The sequence below is a fragment of the Lathyrus oleraceus genome, chromosome 3, assembly GCF_024323335.1.
Source record: "Lathyrus oleraceus cultivar Zhongwan6 chromosome 3, CAAS_Psat_ZW6_1.0, whole genome shotgun sequence".
In the NCBI taxonomy this organism is placed as follows: Eukaryota; Viridiplantae; Streptophyta; class Magnoliopsida; order Fabales; family Fabaceae; genus Lathyrus; species Lathyrus oleraceus.
The window spans coordinates 507,319,815-507,336,365 of NC_066581.1; positions in this window are offsets into that span (position 1 = coordinate 507,319,815).

Consider the following 16,551-nt stretch of genomic DNA (forward strand, 5'->3'; position numbering starts at 1 on the left):
GAAGGTTGATTTCAGATTGATTGCCAGAGCTCTCCGGTTGAGTGACAAGGAGGTCGGTGAGAATTGGAAGCCCTGTGAAGAGGTTGTAGGTCTGCCATTGAAGTTCCTGTTGAGAGTAGCCCGAGTTGAAGCAGAAAAGGGAAATTGGGAAGTTTTTCACGCACAACTAGCTGCCATGATCTATGGGATCATCCTATTTCCCAGTATGCCAAATTTCATTGACTTCACTGCTATCAGCATTTTCATCAGAGGGAATCCAATCCCTACTCTTCTAGCAGATACTTACTATGCCATTCACAGCAGGCATGGTAAGGGAGGAGCCATCAGGTGCTGCCTGCCTCTCCTATTCAAATGGTTCATGTCTCTTCTGCCAGCCAGTGGACCATTTGTGGATACCCAGAGCACTCTGACGTGGACTCAGAGAGTCATGTCGCTCACTTCCTACGACATCAGGTGGCAGTCATACCGGATGGATGTGAAGGATGTCATCATAAGTTGTGGTGAATTCCGGAGCGTGCCACTCATAGGGACCAAAGGTTGCATCAACTACAACCCAGTTCTTTCTCTTCGCCAGCTAGGGTTTGTTATGAGTGAAAGACCGCTCGAAGTTGAGATAGCTGAGAGTTTTTGTTTTGAGAAAAAGGATGACCCTGCTAAGTTGGAGCAGATAGGGAAAGCCTGGAGAGATGTAGGAGTGAAGGATGGATCCGTCTTAGGGAAGAAGTTTGCCATTGCGATGCCCGATTACACCGATTGGGTAAAGAAGAGAGTGGAAACTTTGCTGCTACCCTATGATAGGATGGAGCCGTTGCAAGAGCAACCACCTTTGGTACTTGCTGATAGTGTGCCTGTTGGGCACTATAAGCAAGCCCTGATGAAGAGTCGTCGTCTGAGAGAGAAAGAGCAAGACACTCAGATGGAACTGTACAAAGCTAAAGCTGACAAGCTGCACTTGGCCCATCAACTCAGGGAAGTGCAAGGAGAAGATGCTAGTAGAGCGAGAGGGAAGAAGAGATCTTATTCAGAGATGGAGAATTTGCTAGATACAGAGCACAGAGAGTGTTTGAGACTGCAGAGAGCAGAAGTCAACTACCAAAAGAAGATCAGAGACTTGGAGAAGCAACTCAGAGACAAAGATATCCAGATGAAGAAGGAAGTCGACCAGAGACTTGCATCAGAGACCCAGCTTGGGGCAGAGGTCATTGAGCTTAGAAGACAGTTGAAGGAGAAGATCACTCCCTTGCCAGAATGTTCAGAGTGCGAACTGTTGATAGACCAGTGTCACTACTTGAAGACGCTCATTCCTGGAAGTAGCTTGTCTTAGCTTGTATTTTCCTGATGTTATGTTGTGAATCACCCCCAGGCTTGTTGGGTGGGATTCATTTGTTGTACTTTGTTGGATATTTGGATCTTTGTTGTATGATCCAGTTGCTCATTTATAGATGAGATTTTGGTTTCACTCTGTATTCATTACTCAGTTGTATGATGTCTCTATATCTCCCTGTTGCTTTTGCGTTGTTGCAGGTTGTCATTTCTTGAGATGAATCAGGCTCTTTGAATGCCTGAGAGATGATCATTATCATGTGCATCATATGCATTAGCATCATACACATAACATTTGCATAACAGGTGTTCTTAAGCCGACTTCTCACTCTGGTTCCTGTGTCAGGCAGGATAGCTGATCAGCGACCACACCGGTACTCCACAAGACTCAATCAGCGAAGAAGCATGGATCAGGTTCAGGCTGAGATGGCTGAGATGAGGGCGAACATGGCCCAATTTTTGACGATGATGCAAGGGGTTGCTCAGGGTCAGGAGGAGCTCCGTGCTTTGGTTCAGAGACAGGAAACGGTTATTCAGGCGTCTAACCATGGTTCACCTATTGCTCCACCTGGTTTCGAAAATGCCAACGTTGCTGCTGCTCCTGTTTATGGTTACGCCACTGGAGAAGAACTCAGGGGTATAAGGGTTGATGGTCAGCCTCTTGCTGCAGAGGTTAATGCCAGAGCTACCAGGGCTCCGGCGCGTCATCCAGCTCCTTTTGTTGATAGACAAGAGGACATGTTCACAATGATGGGTGAGGACGATGGTGATGTTGCTAGAAATGAAGATAGGGATCGTAAGGTCGATGCCCTGGCTGAAAAGATAAGGGCGATGGAATGCCAGAGCTCTCTGGGGTTCGATGTCACGAATATGGGGTTGGTCGAAGGTCTGAGGATTCCCCACAAATTCAAAGCGCCCACCTTTGACAAGTACAACGGTACTTCTTGCCCTCGCACCCACGTGCAGGCTTACTATCGGAAGATCTCGGCATATACAGACGACGAGAAGATGTGGATGTACTTCTTTCAAGATAGCCTATCTAGGGCATCTTTAGATTGGTACATGGAACTCAAACGAGACTCTATCCGATGCTGGAGGGATCTGGGAGAAGCTTTTCTCAGACAATATAAACACAATATGGATATGGCACCGAGCAGGACTCAGCTGCAGAGTCTGTGCCAGAAGAATAATGAAAGCTTCAAAGAATACGCCCAGAGGTGGCGTGAGCTTGCTGCCAGAGTTCAACCCCCTATGCTGGAGAGGGAGTTGACTGATATGTTCATTGGCACACTGCAGGGAGTGTTCATGGACCGAATGGGGAGTTGCCCATTCGGAAGCTTCTCTGATGTTGTTATCTGCGGTGAAAGAACCGAGAGTTTGATCAAGGCCGGGAAGATCAACGATGTGGGTTCCTCTTCATCAAAGAAACCTTTCTCTGGGGCACCTCGCCGTAGAGAAGGTGAAACTAATGCTGCTCAGCACCGCCGAGGTCCGAGCAGAAATCAGCATCAATACAGGCAGGTTGCTGCAGTGACCATTCCTGCACCGCAACAACGTCAACCTCCGCAACAACCAAGACAACAACAACAACAGCAACAACGTCCCTATCAGCCAAGGCAGAGGCTGCAGCCTGATAGAAGGTTTGACCCGTTACCCATGTCGTATGCTGAGCTTCTACCTGAGTTGCTTAAGTTGGGTTTCGTAGAATTGAGAACTATGGCTCCACCAACCGTCTTGCCACCTGGGTACGATGCAAATGTCCGGTGCGATTTCCACTCAGGGGCACCAGGACATCATATTGAGAAATGTCGGGCTTTTCAGCATAAAGTCCAAGATCTGATCGATTCTAAGGCGATCAATTTCTCCCCTGTGCCGAATGTTGTGAACAACCCTATGCCCGCGCATGGTGCTCATAGGGTAGATTATATTGAAGGGGCTGAATCCGAGGATTTGGTGATCAGTGTTGAAGAGGTTCAGACTTCTCTGCTTGTGGTTAAGGGCCGTCTGCTAAGAGGTGGTGTTCATCCGGGTTGTGCTGAAGACTGTGTGGGCTGTGCAGAGGCTGAGAACGGTTGTGATCTACTGCGGGCTGGTATCCAGGGTTTGATGGATCAGGGCCATGTTCAGTTTGGTAGGGCCGATAACAAAGGTCATGGGGCAGTGTCTACTGTCACTATCTTTTTCAAGCCAGCTGAAGGGCGTACGCCCACAACGAGTGGTAATCCAGTTACCATCTCCGCGCCAGTTTCCACCAACATCCCAACAACAATCGTCGCTCCGGTTAGAAGGGCCGAGAACAATAATGCTGTGCCTTGGAGGTATGATAATGCCTACCGAAGCAACAGGAGGGCTGAGAACAGGGTCAAGCCTTCAGATCAAGCGCTTGTAACGATATACGCACCTGCTAGTAAGGCTCCGGTCGTTGTGAGTCCTGCCGTGGACAACGTGGGTGGACCAGGAGGCTTTACCCGTAGTGGTCGGCTGTTTGCGCCTCAACAGTTGAGGGACGCCAATGCTGAGGCATCTGCTAAAGCTAAGGGCAAACAGGCAGTTGTTGATGAAGTTCCTGCTCAAGCGAATGTGCCTGGTGGCTCGTTTGAGAAGGACGTGGAGGAATTCATGAGGATAATAAAGAAGAGCGACTACAAGATTGTAGATCAGCTCAATCAAACTCCCTCCAAAATCTCCATTCTTTCTCTGCTGTTGTGCTCTGAGGCACATAGAGACGCCTTGCTGAAGATGTTAAATATGGCGTATGTACCTCAGGAGATTTCGGTCAATCAACTTGAAGGTGTAATTGCTAATGTGAGTACCCGACACGGCGTAGGGTTCACAGATCTTGATTTGACACCTGAGGGGCGGGATCACAACAAGGCCTTGCACATCACTATGGAGTGCAAGGGGGCTGTATTGTCACATGTCTTGGTTGACACCGGTTCTTCGTTGAACGTGCTGCCGAAGCAGATCTTGAAGAAGATACCAATTGAAGGGGTTGTGCTGACGCCGAGTGACCTAGTGGTTCGTGCATTTGATGGATCCAAGCGTTTTGTCTTCGGTGAAATCACTTTGCCTATAAGGATAGGTCCGGAGGAGTTTGACATTGTCTTCTATGTCATGGACATCCAGCCTGCTTACAGTTGTCTTCTAGGACGTCCATGGATACATGCAGCGGGAGCAGTCTCATCGACTCTCCATCAGAAGCTCAAATACGTCTGGAACGGTCAGATTGTGACCGTGTGCGGTGAAGAGGACATTCTGGTGAGTCATCTGTCCTCATTCAAATATGTTGAGGTGGATGGCGAGATCCACGAAACATTGTGCCAGGCGTTCGAGACGGTGGCTATTGAGAAGGTGGCCTACGCTGAGCAGAAGAAGCCAGGTGCTTCGATCACTTCTTACAAGCAAGCTAAGGAGGTTGTTGATTCCGGCAAGGCCGAAGGCTGGGGCAAGATGGTGGACTTGCCTGTCAAAGAAGATAAATTTGGCATCGGTTATGAGCCTCTTCGAGCAGAGCAGGGGGCAACAGGTCCTAGTTCTTTTACCAGCGCTGGGCTGATGAACCATGGTGATGTCTTTGCTACTGAGGGTGAAGATGTCGACAGTGATATTGATCTCGACTGCTGGGTCCGCCCGAGTGCACCAGGGGAGGTGATCAACAACTGGACTACAGAGGATATAGTCCAAGTTACTCTTCAGACAGAGTAATTTTCTTTTGTTTTTTCATTCTGCATAAAACCCTACGTTCTGCCCAAGGCATAGTGGTTCATTGTAGGGCCTCATGTTTTCAATGATTATCATTAATAAAGGACGTTTTGCAAACAATTTTGTGATCCCTGTCTTTCTATTTTGTTTTTCATTTTTCAAAAAAATAAAAATGGCAATGTTTTTGTTTTTGTGACTTTCTTGAACTCTTTTTCTAAAATAAAGCATTAAACATGCAGAATTGATATGGCATCCACTATGAACAAATCTGTTATGGCTCAGTATGATTTCGACAATCCCATCTACCAAGCCGAAGAGGAGAGTGACGAAGACAGTGAACTCCCGAAAGAATTGGCTAGATTGTTGAAGCAAGAGGAAAGAGTCATCCAACCTCACCAGGAGGAATTGGAAATTGTGAATCTTGGTACTGAGGACGCCAGAAGGGATATCAAGATTGGGGCTGCTTTGAAACCTGAGGTCAAGAACAGGTTGATTGAGATGCTGAGAGAGTATATGGAGATATTCGCCTGGTCTTATCAAGATATGCCTGGGCTAAATACTGATATTGTGGTTCATAGACTACCTCTCAAAGATGATTGTCCTTCGGTCAAGCAGAAGCTTCGTAGAACGAGTCCGGATATGGCAGTGAAAATCAAGGAAGAGGTTCAGAAGCAGTTCGATGCTGGGTTCTTGTCAGTAACAACTTACCCGCCGTGGGTAGCCAACATCGTTCCGGTGCCGAAGAAGGATGGCAAAGTCAGGATGTGTGTCGATTACCGGGATTTGAATAGGGCGAGTCCGAAAGATGATTTCCCATTACCTCACATCGATGTATTGGTGGATAATACAGCTCAATCCTCGGTATTCTCTTTCATGGATGGTTTCTCGGGCTATAATCAGATCAAGATGGCGCCAGAGGACATGGAAAAGACGACATTCATTACACCTTGGGGCACGTTCTGCTACAAAGTGATGCCATTTGGCTGAAGAATGCCGGTGCTACCTATCAGAGGGCGATGACGACTCTCTTTCATGACATGATGCACAAAGAAATTGAAGTGTATGTAGATGATATGATTGCGAAGTCGCAGACAGAAGAGGAGCACCTGGTAAATCTGCAGAAGTTGTTTGACAGGTTGGTCAAGTTCAAACTGAGGCTGAATCCAAACAAGTGTACGTTTGGTGTGAGATCAGGGAAGCTGTTAGGCTTCATTGTCAGTGAGAAAGGGATTGAGGTAGATCCAGCAAAAGTCAAAGCTATTCAGGAGATGCCTGAACCGAGAACAGAGAAGCAGGTTCGTGGGTTTTTAGGGAGATTGAATTACATCGCAAGGTTCGTATCTCACCTAACTGCCACGTGTGAACCTATATTCAAATTGCTTAGAAAGAATCAGGCCATCAAATGGAATGATGATTGTCAGAAAGCTTTTGACAAGATTAAAGAGTATTTACAGAAGCCTCCAATCCTGATCCCTCCGGTTCCAGGGAGACCGTTGATAATGTACCTGTCAGTTACCGAGAACTCGATGGGGTGTGTATTGGGTCAGCATGACGAGTCTGGTCGAAAAGAGCATGCCATATACTACCTTAGCAAAAAGTTTACCGACTGTGAAATCAAATATTCACAGCTTGAGAAAACTTGCTGTGCTTTGGCCTGGGCTGCTCGCCGACTGAGGCAGTATATGCTGAACCATACTACCTTATTGATTTCTAAGATGGATCCAGTCAAATACATCTTTGAGAAGCCGGCTCTCACCGGACGTGTTGCCCGTTGGCAGATGATCTTAACTGAGTATGATATCCAGTACACGTCTCAGAAGGCTATCAAAGGTAGTGTTTTGTCAGACTATCTCGCCGAACAACCGATCGACGACTATCAGCCTATGATGTTTGAATTCCCTGATGAAGACATCATGTATCTTAAGATGAAAGATTGTGACGAGCCTCTTGTCGAGGAAGGGCCGGATCCTGATGACAAGTGGACACTGATGTTTGATGGGGCTGTGAATGTGAATGGTAATGGTGTTGGTGCAGTGCTGATCAATCCCAAAGGTGCTCATATACCTTTTTCTGCCAGATTGACCTTTGATGTCACCAACAACGAAGCTGAGTACGAGGCTTGTATCATGGGAATAGAAGAAGCCATTGATTTAAGAATCAAAACACTTGACATATTTGGAGATTCTGCTCTAGTGATCAATCAGGTCAATGGAGATTGGAATACGAACCAGCCGCATTTGATTCCGTATAGAGATTACACCAGAAGAATACTGACGTTCTTCAAGAAGGTGAAATTGTATCATGTCCCCCGGATGAGAATCAGATGGCTGACGCTTTGGCTACTTTATCTTCCATGATAAAAGTTCATTGGTGGAATCATGTGCCACACATTGCTGTGAATCGACTCGAGAGGCCTGCGTATGTGTTTGCAGCCGAGTCTGTTGTTGCTATTGATGAGAAACCGTGGTATTATGACATCAAGAACTTCCTCAAGACTCAAGAGTACCCTGAAGGTGCATCGAAGAATGACAAGAAAACCCTGAGAAGGCTGTCTGGAAGCTTTTATTTGAATCAGGATGATGTGCTGTACAAGCGGAACTTTGACATGGTCTTGCTCAGATGCGTGGATAGACATGAAGCAGACATGTTGATGCAAGAAGTGCACGAGGGTTCGTTTGGTACCCATGCTGGTGGTCATGCAATGTCAAAGAAATTGTTGAGAGCCGGCTATTACTGGATGACTATGGAATCCGATTGTTTCAAGTATGCTCGGAAGTGCCATAAATGCCAGATATATGCTGATAAGGTGCATGTACCACCAAGCCCGTTGAATGTTATGAACTCGCCTTGGCCGTTTGCCATGTGGGGCATTGACATGATTGGGAAGATTGAGCCTACTGCTTCGAATGGACATCGCTTCATCTTGGTTGCGATTGATTACTTCACCAAATGGGTAGAAGCAGCTTCATATGCTAATGTTACCAAACAAGTGGTTGCCCGGTTCATCAAGAAGGAGATCATCTGTCGTTACGGAGTTCCCGAGAGAATCATTACTGACAATGGTTCAAATCTCAATAACAAGATGATGAAAGAACTTTGCAGAGATTTCAAGATTGAACATCACAACTCTTCTCCCTACAGACCGAAGATGAATGGTGCTGTAGAGGCGGCAAACAAGAATATCAAGAAGATTGTGCAGAAGATGGTCGTTACGTACAAAGATTGGCATGAGATGCTACCTTTCGCTTTGCATGGGTACCGTACCTCAGTGCGTACGTCGACCGGGGCAACCCCTTACTCCCTTGTGTATGGTATGGAAGCGGTCCTACCAGTTGAGGTGGAGATCCCTTCTCTGAGGGTTTTATTGGATGTCAAGCTGGACGAAGCCGAGTGGATTCGTACAAGGTTTAACGAGTTAAGCCTTATCGAAGAGAGACGGCTAGCAGCTGTGTGCCATGGGCAGTTATATCAGAGAAGGATGAAGCGAGCCTTTGATCAGAAAGTGCGTCCTCGGACATTTCAAACTGGTGATCTAGTTTTGAAGAGGATCCTTCCTCCCGGTACAGATAACAGGGGCAAGTGGACTCCTAATTACGAAGGTCCATATGTTGTGAAGAAGGTTTTCTCCGGTGGAGCCTTGATGCTTGCAACAATGGATGGTGAAGATTTTCCGTCCCCTGTTAACTCAGATGTAGTCAAAAAATACTTCGCATAAATTGACCCGCTGGACAAAAAGAACAAAAGAATCCAGGCAAAAAAGGGCATCCCGACGAACCGAAAACAGAAAGGAAAGGTTCGGGCAAAAATTAGGGATATAAATGAAAAGAATTTGTGCACCCGGTAAGTCGAAAACCCGCAAGGGCGACTTAGGCAAAAATGAGTATCCCGGTGGATTGAAAACCCGAAAGGGCGATCCAGCCAAAAGAGGGATTAAAGCGAAGACTACAGTCTGAGTTATCTGTACCTCATCTCGCTTCGTTAGCTGCCATCTCGAAAGATGTGATCGGTCCAGTCATTCTTCTCAGAAAGCAAGGAGTTGGGAGGAAAACTGATGATCTGTGGGTTATAACAGAATTGGGAAGGAGTGGATGCCGTATTCACATTGCCATTAGGATAGTTTATTTTCCTTTTGTGCGCAATTACCTCTTTCTAGGAATTGCTTCCCATTGTATTTGCCTTTTCAGGCACATTTTCAATCAATAAAAGTTGTTATTCAGATAAATAGCTCTCTTGTTTTTATTTTTACTGTTTTGTTTGCAAAAACGTCCGAATTTTTGATAAACATTGCATATAATAAAACATGAAGGTTTGACAATAACTTGCAGAAGGATAAAACATTTGAAAATCATTTTGAATGTTGAGGACACTTGAGCATATCTTGTCCATGTACCCCTGGGGCATTGTGTTGTGCTGTTTTACAGGTCGTCTTCTGTGATCATCTCCCCAGCAGGTTTTTCTCCGAGCAAGTTTGAGAGCTGTCAGAGCTGTGTTCCCTTGCAGAGGTGCCTGTGGATAGTATCTTCTTTCCTCAGCAGATGTAAGGATTACATACCCCCAGCAGGCCTGTGTTGGCAGATTTCCCCCAGTTAGGATCCCCGCTGAGTACCTAGTAGATGTTTTCCCCAGGAGGGTTTCCCCGGCGGAGTTCGTCATGAGGATGTTGTTTCCCAGCAGTCGGGTTTGTGATGTTGTTATCCCCAGCATTGCCGTGAGTGCTTCTCCCCAGCAGGGTTGTGAAGGTCTATCTCCAGTATGATATGATGGTTGCTCTCCCCACCAGAGTTGTTTCTCCTCAGTAGAGTGGTGTGGGTTGGTTCCTCAGCAAGTTCCCCGAGTGGAGCGGGTTTCAAAGAAATATTTCTCCAGCAGGGTTCATCCTACTTGTGGATTGGACGAGTTCCCGTGGCAGGTCAGTATTGGCATCCCCAACTGAGTTTAGTCTACCTGTGGATTGGGTGGGTCGTCCCCAGTGGAGTAGTGGTTATTCCCCGAAGCAGAGCTGTTCTACCTAAGGTTTGGTGGAATCTTCCCCAGTGAAGTTGCTTTATCAATCTCTGGTAAAGATGTCTTGTTACTCCCTGGCGAGTACTATCCCTGAAGAGTTGCCTGGTCTACTTCCCCAGCGGAGTATTGTTTATTTGCTTCCCAAGTGGAGTCCCCGAGTGGATTGGATCCTGTGAAGGATATCCCCAGCGAAGTCTATCTTATTCACGGCAACAGTTTTGTTTCTCCAGCATGAGTGAGGAGTCGGTGCTTTCTCCGCCAAGCACTCCCAGATGAAGGCTCTCCCCGCAGAGTATTCCTCAGCCAGAGTCTCTCCGCCAGGTTGGAGTACCTGATCTTTTGGCTCCGTAGCCAGGTGCATTTGCATTTTGCATGTAGTAATCATTGCATCCTCAAAACGCGTAGCATTTCCATTCAATGTGGAGCATTACGCCATAGAAAAATTCAAACATATGCATTCATGTGTTCCAAAACCTGTCAGACCGTATCCCCGGCAGAGGCGGATGTTCGTTTAACTTGTACAGCACGTTTGCTACAGTTGCTCCTAACAGCATTCAGGATTAATGATCCCCACAGAGGTTTATTTCCTCATCCGTTGGTGAAAGGAAGGCATATTTTTCCCCAGCGAGATCCCCTGCCAGCACGTGGTCTTGCCCAGACATGAAGATGTCGGTATCCTGTCAGCACCCGCGTGTGTCGTTTCTTTGGTGTCGGTAAACACCATCTTTCGGTGATTTCCCAGTCATGCGTAGTGTCTGGTCTTCTTTTGATGTCGGTAAACATCCTCTTTCGATGTTCATAACGTCGCTATCCCTTCCCTAGTGAAGATTTCTCCTCTCCGTTGGTGTCGATAAACGTCGAGTTTTTCCCGATCATCCGTTGATGATTTGGTTGTGTTCACTCTCCCTAGTGAAGATTCCTCCTCTCCGTTGGTGTCGATAAACGTCGAGTTTTTCCTATGCGTCCGATGGCGTATAGTTGATATCTTTCCCCACAGGGTCGTCCCCAGAAGAATCCTCCTCTCCGTTGGTGTCGATAAACGTCGAGTTTTTCCTATTCGTCCTATGACGTATAGTTGCTTATTCCCCACAGATCATTTGGTAATACCAGATGATTCCCCTCAGAGTTTCCTCCTCTCCGTTGGTGTCGATAAACGTCGAGTTTTTCCTAGTCGTCCTATGATGCCTAGTTGTACCTTTCCCCAAGTGGATTTACCTCCCCGTTGGTTTCGATAAGCGTTGTGTTTTTCTCATTCGTCCGATGACGTCTGATTGTATACCCTATTCCCAGTTCATTCATTAATGTCTGGTTGATTCCCAGCCAGAATTCCCAGTAGACGTCCTATTCGGTTTCCGGTTGTGGTGCCTTTCCCTCGTGAAGTGGCTTTCTCCTTCTCCCTTTCGTCCTATGACGTCTTGGCTGAGTTTCCTCCTTCTCCGTTGGTGTCGATAAACGTTGAGTCTCCCTTTCGTCCTATGACGTCTTGGCTGAGTTTTCTCCTTCTCCGTTGGTGTCGATAAACGTTGAGTCTCCCTTTCGTCCTATGACGTCTTGGCTGAGTTTTCTCCTTCTTCGTTGGTGTCGATAAACGTTGAGTCTCCCTTTCGTCCTATGACGTCTTGGCTGAGTTTTCTCCTTCTCCGTTGGTGTCGATAAACGTTGAGTCTCCCTTTCGTCCTATGACGTCTTGGCTGAGTTTTCTCCCTCTCCGTTGGTGTCGATAAACGTCGAGCTTCTCCCTTTCGTCCTATGACGTCTGGTCGAGTCTTCCCATTCATCCTATGATGTTTGGTTACCTCTCCGTTGGTTTTGGTAAACGTTGAGTTTTTCCCCATTACGTCCGCTGACGTATGGTTGTATCTCTCCTTCCATTCATTCATTAATGTCTGGCTACCTCTCCGTTGGTCTTGGTAAACGTTGAGTTTTTCCCATTTCGTCCGCTGACGTATGGTTGTATATCTCTTTCCATTCATCCGATGATGATTGGTTACCTCTCCGTTGGTTTCGGTAAACGTTGAGTTTTGCCCATTTCGTCCGCTGACGCATGGTTGTATCACTATCCCCGCCTTTCATCCAATGATGTCTGGTTACCTCTCCGTTGGTTTCGATAAACGTTGAGTTTTTCCCATTACGTCCGCTGACGTATGGTTGTATCCTTCCCTGGTTATCCCCAGTAGAGTTGATTTACCTCTCCGTTGGTCTTGGTAAACGTTGAGTTTTTCCTGGGTGTCCGTTGGCATCTAGTTGAGATGATTTCTGACCCCATGCATCGTGTGTCGATGTCTGGATGTGGTTGTACCTCTGAAGCAGAAGAAAGCAAAAACAAATAAAGTCCCAGCAGTGTGCAAATTTCTACGGTTCTTGGTATTCAATCCCTGTTTACCCCGAAAGTCTGACAGCCGTTGCTCTCATCCATTCGGGTTCCCAGTTGATTGAATAGGGGCAGCTGTAGCACCTCAAATTTGCACCCTACCATTTTGTACATTCATTTCATATTAGGTCATAGCATTAACAATGTCCACTGCATAACATTGCATTGTCCATTTGCCCAAGTGCAAGCTCAGTTGATGAATCAGGTCTAACTGATCAGGAGAATCAGTCAATCAAACAAGCAAGTGCCATTTTCATTGGGACAAGGCCCTAGGGTTGATTTATCAAGCTCATATGGTCTAAGGATCATTTTGAAGTGGTTTGGCCAAAGGTTGGATGCTCAGAAGTCACCAGTCATTGTCCAGTCAACCAGAAACCCTAGAAAGTCAACTGTGGTCAACTGTGCCCGATTTTATGGATTGGAGGGTGGGAAATGGTTTGAAAGGCTTCATTCATGTCCATATGTGTCTCATTTGACATACCAAAGACCAAGGTTGAAGATTTGGAGGTCAGACAGAAAGTTTCCAAAAATAGCAGGTGACCTGTAATTTCAGCTGCCCAAAATGGAAACTTTTTCTCCTCAAAATAACTTCATCATACAAGCTTCAAATGGAATTTTGTCCAACATGAAAGTTGAAGATCTTGATCTCACCTTTCCAAAAAGTCCAAGAACTTGAAATTCTCATGTGTGGTTTGCAAGATATGGTCAGATGAATTTCAAAAAAGACCCGTAATCAGGAGGCCATAATTTCCACATGGTTTGTCCAAATTGCAAGTTCTTTATATGCACAAACTCCATTTTACATGTACTTTCATGGTGCATCATTGGATTTTTCCAAAAGTGGTCAATGCAAAAGGTCAAATTTCAACTGGACTGTTAAATGAACCAGGGGCAAAATTGTCCAACTTGTGAAATAATTGGAATTTTGAGATGGGACTTTTTGCTACACCGCATAAATGGCATTTGGAATGTGTTGGAATCATCATTTCATGCATAGGCCTTGTAATTTAGGATTTGGCTTGAAAAATGGAAGTGTAAAATTGGACATTAAGCTACCACATGGTGATTTTGCAAAATACTCATCCAATGAGAGTGGGACAAGTTGCAACAGCTCACACATGTCATTTAGAGAGTGTGTGAGCTGTCAATGAGGTGGCATTGGCTTGTGTGTGGAATTGACATTTTTGCCCTCTCTTGATAATTAGCATTTTCACTTACAATTCCAATTTGGTTATTAACTTGGCTAATCATGGATTAAGGCATCATATAAAAGCCTAATCACTTCCTAAACACAACAGAATAATCATTCACCACAAATCAAGATCAAAATCATCAATATTCTCTCAAATTCATTCAAGAACTCAAAAAACCAAAATCCAAAAAAATCCATCAAACTTTGATCAATTTGCAAAGTTCTTTTTGCATTGATCTTGCATTGGCAATTGCTTCATCTGTTTGTACACAAGAGCTTCCAAAACCGCGCCATTTGCAACTGTCCAAAGAAGCTCCTTCCATGATGAATTGTGAATCCAAGAGCTAGGAGCAAAATTGAGTGGATCTAAGCTTCGAATCACCTTGCCACGAGCTTGCGCTGCACCTGTTTGAAGTCCATTCGCGCGGATTCATCTGATTTCATCACTGCCATAGCAGGTATCATCGAAATTCGATTGTCAAGATTCGTTGAATTATTGTGTGCGCGTTGTAGAGCATGTTACGTAGAGCATCATGATAGTTTTAGATTTGTGAATGATCAACTGTAGCGTAAGAAATCGCGACTCGAAGTTTAGATCTAAAACCCTAACGCGTCCGATTCTCGAGATATAGCAACTGTTAGGTTAATTGGAACTCATATTCGTACTCTACGTGTTCGTGCGGTTCTAACGGATATGAGATTGTCCATTTTGGTGCTGGTTTGTGGATTTCGTGTTCTTGAGCATTTGTTGGATTTCTGGAAAATGTCGAATGAGAATGATGAAGAACAAGGCGTTTGATCTTGAAACGCGTTTGAAAATTTAAATTCCATGTTTACCGCCCCCGCCTCTATAATTACAATAATGCCATTACTGAATTTCATTTAATTAATTTAAATTAATTCTAAAAAATTCATAAAAATACTTTAGCACCTTAAAAAATTCATAGAAAAATATAGAAAAATCAGAAAAATGTGGAAATTGTTTTGTTGACTTTGTGGCTGAGTGTAGATGATTTTTGACCTATTGGTCAAAGTTGTGCATGGTGTATTTTTCATTTGACCTAGGGTTCCTCCATACATGTCCATTTTTGCTACCTTTGACTAATTCCATTGTGAAATGCACATGATGTAAAATAAATTCTTGCCAATTTTTGTGATGATTCTTGACTGGATGAGGTTTATTTCCATGTAAATTTCATGCATTTTTGATACCTGGTTATGTAGTTGTGAATTTTGTAACTTAGGTGTGACAATTGGTGTCACACCTCTTGATGTCAATTTGCTGGAATTCTTTGAGTGGCCTATGCTTGTTAAGATGAAGTGAAATTTTACATGAATGTTGATTTGCATGTTAGGAAGCTATGAGAATTTTTGTGGAATTTTTCATTGCATTTTCAATTTGATCATGATTTTTCATCTCTGTTGGTCAATTGTGCAAGCTTGTATGATACATGTTGGTAGATTGATTGGGAAATGCTCATGTGGTATTGTATGATCATGAAATTTGACATGCTTGTAGTAGACACATGTTAGGACCTCCCTGTTTTGGTCTCATCCATTTCTTTTTTGTTTTCATTGAGTTATGAATTTGTGAAGTGGAAGCATGTATTAATGTTGTGATTTGGAGCCTATAATTGTGTCTGTTTTTGTTGATTTTCATTGACATGGTTCCATTTTCCCAATTGAGCTCAAATTTGACATGGTAGACCTTGAATACCCCCTGTTTAGGTGTAATTTATTTGAGAATTTTTGGGATTGTGTTGATGTGGATATGAATGCAATAATTCTGTTTGTAGGCTTAGTGCTTCCTTTGAACTAGTTTGCCTTATTTTGTGCATAGAATGAGCATGATGAATGATATGACCATGAAATTTGGTAGAATAGTTCCTGACATGTGTAGATTTCATTTGGCTTTGGTCCTACTAATTTCCCATGTAATGTCACTGTTTACCATTGAATTGAAGTTAATGTACATTTTGTAGCTTCATTTGATTGTGTTTTTGCATGCTTAGACATGTTGAATTAATTCCCATTGTTCCACTAGTCCAAATTGTATGAAAATTGACATGTAGCTTGTTGAATGTCCTCTGTTTAGGATATAATTTTTGTGGAATTTTCCATGCTGTTTTGATATTTTTTTGGATGTGATCTTGCTGGTTGCTCATATGTGGTTTACATTTGCTTCCTTTGCCTTACATGTTGCATAAATTGAAATAGGTGTATAGTTTGGATATGGGACCAATTGGAGTCCCTTTGTAATTGAAATATCTTGGTTTTGATCATGATTGGCTTGCTGTTTTAAGATTTTTCCCTCCTTTGGACCCTAGGCTTGGCCTAGTGGTCTAGTTACTTATGTTTGAGCTTGACTTTGACTTTTCAGGTTAAAAAGCTAATGCCTTAAGGAGGTTGATACATGATTGAGTTGAATTCATTTGACTAATTGTTTGTTTTGTAGGGCTTGGTTCACTTGACCTTTGTGCTAGGCACATGATGTACATCATTGTTTGATTGTTGATTGATTCTTAATGTTGTTGTTTTGTTTATGTTGGGATGCTGATTCTGTTTGACTGTTTCCAGGTACCCCTAGTTGCTCAGTTCTCTTAAGAACTTGCATTGCTTTGCTTATAAGCAATTGGCATTGAGGTATAGAACCTTCTTCTTCACGTAGTCTGGAGACCCGGCTGTTACCGGGCCGGGCAAACTGTCTGAAGTCCTCCTTAAGAGGCAATGCTTGTGTATGTTTATATTTGTCCCAAGCAGGAAAAGTCCTCATTTGAGGCAATTGGTGGAAGGTAGGGATAAGCAATCTATCCCCCACTATTCAGTTGAGTCTTCTCCTTGCTCCCATTACATGGTTGTAGCATTGAGATCCAAGCCCAAGATCTTGTACATTGTACAGTCGAGTCTATGTCCTGAGCGTAGAAGGGTCCCCCCATTCTGGACCCACGCTCCTTTGTCT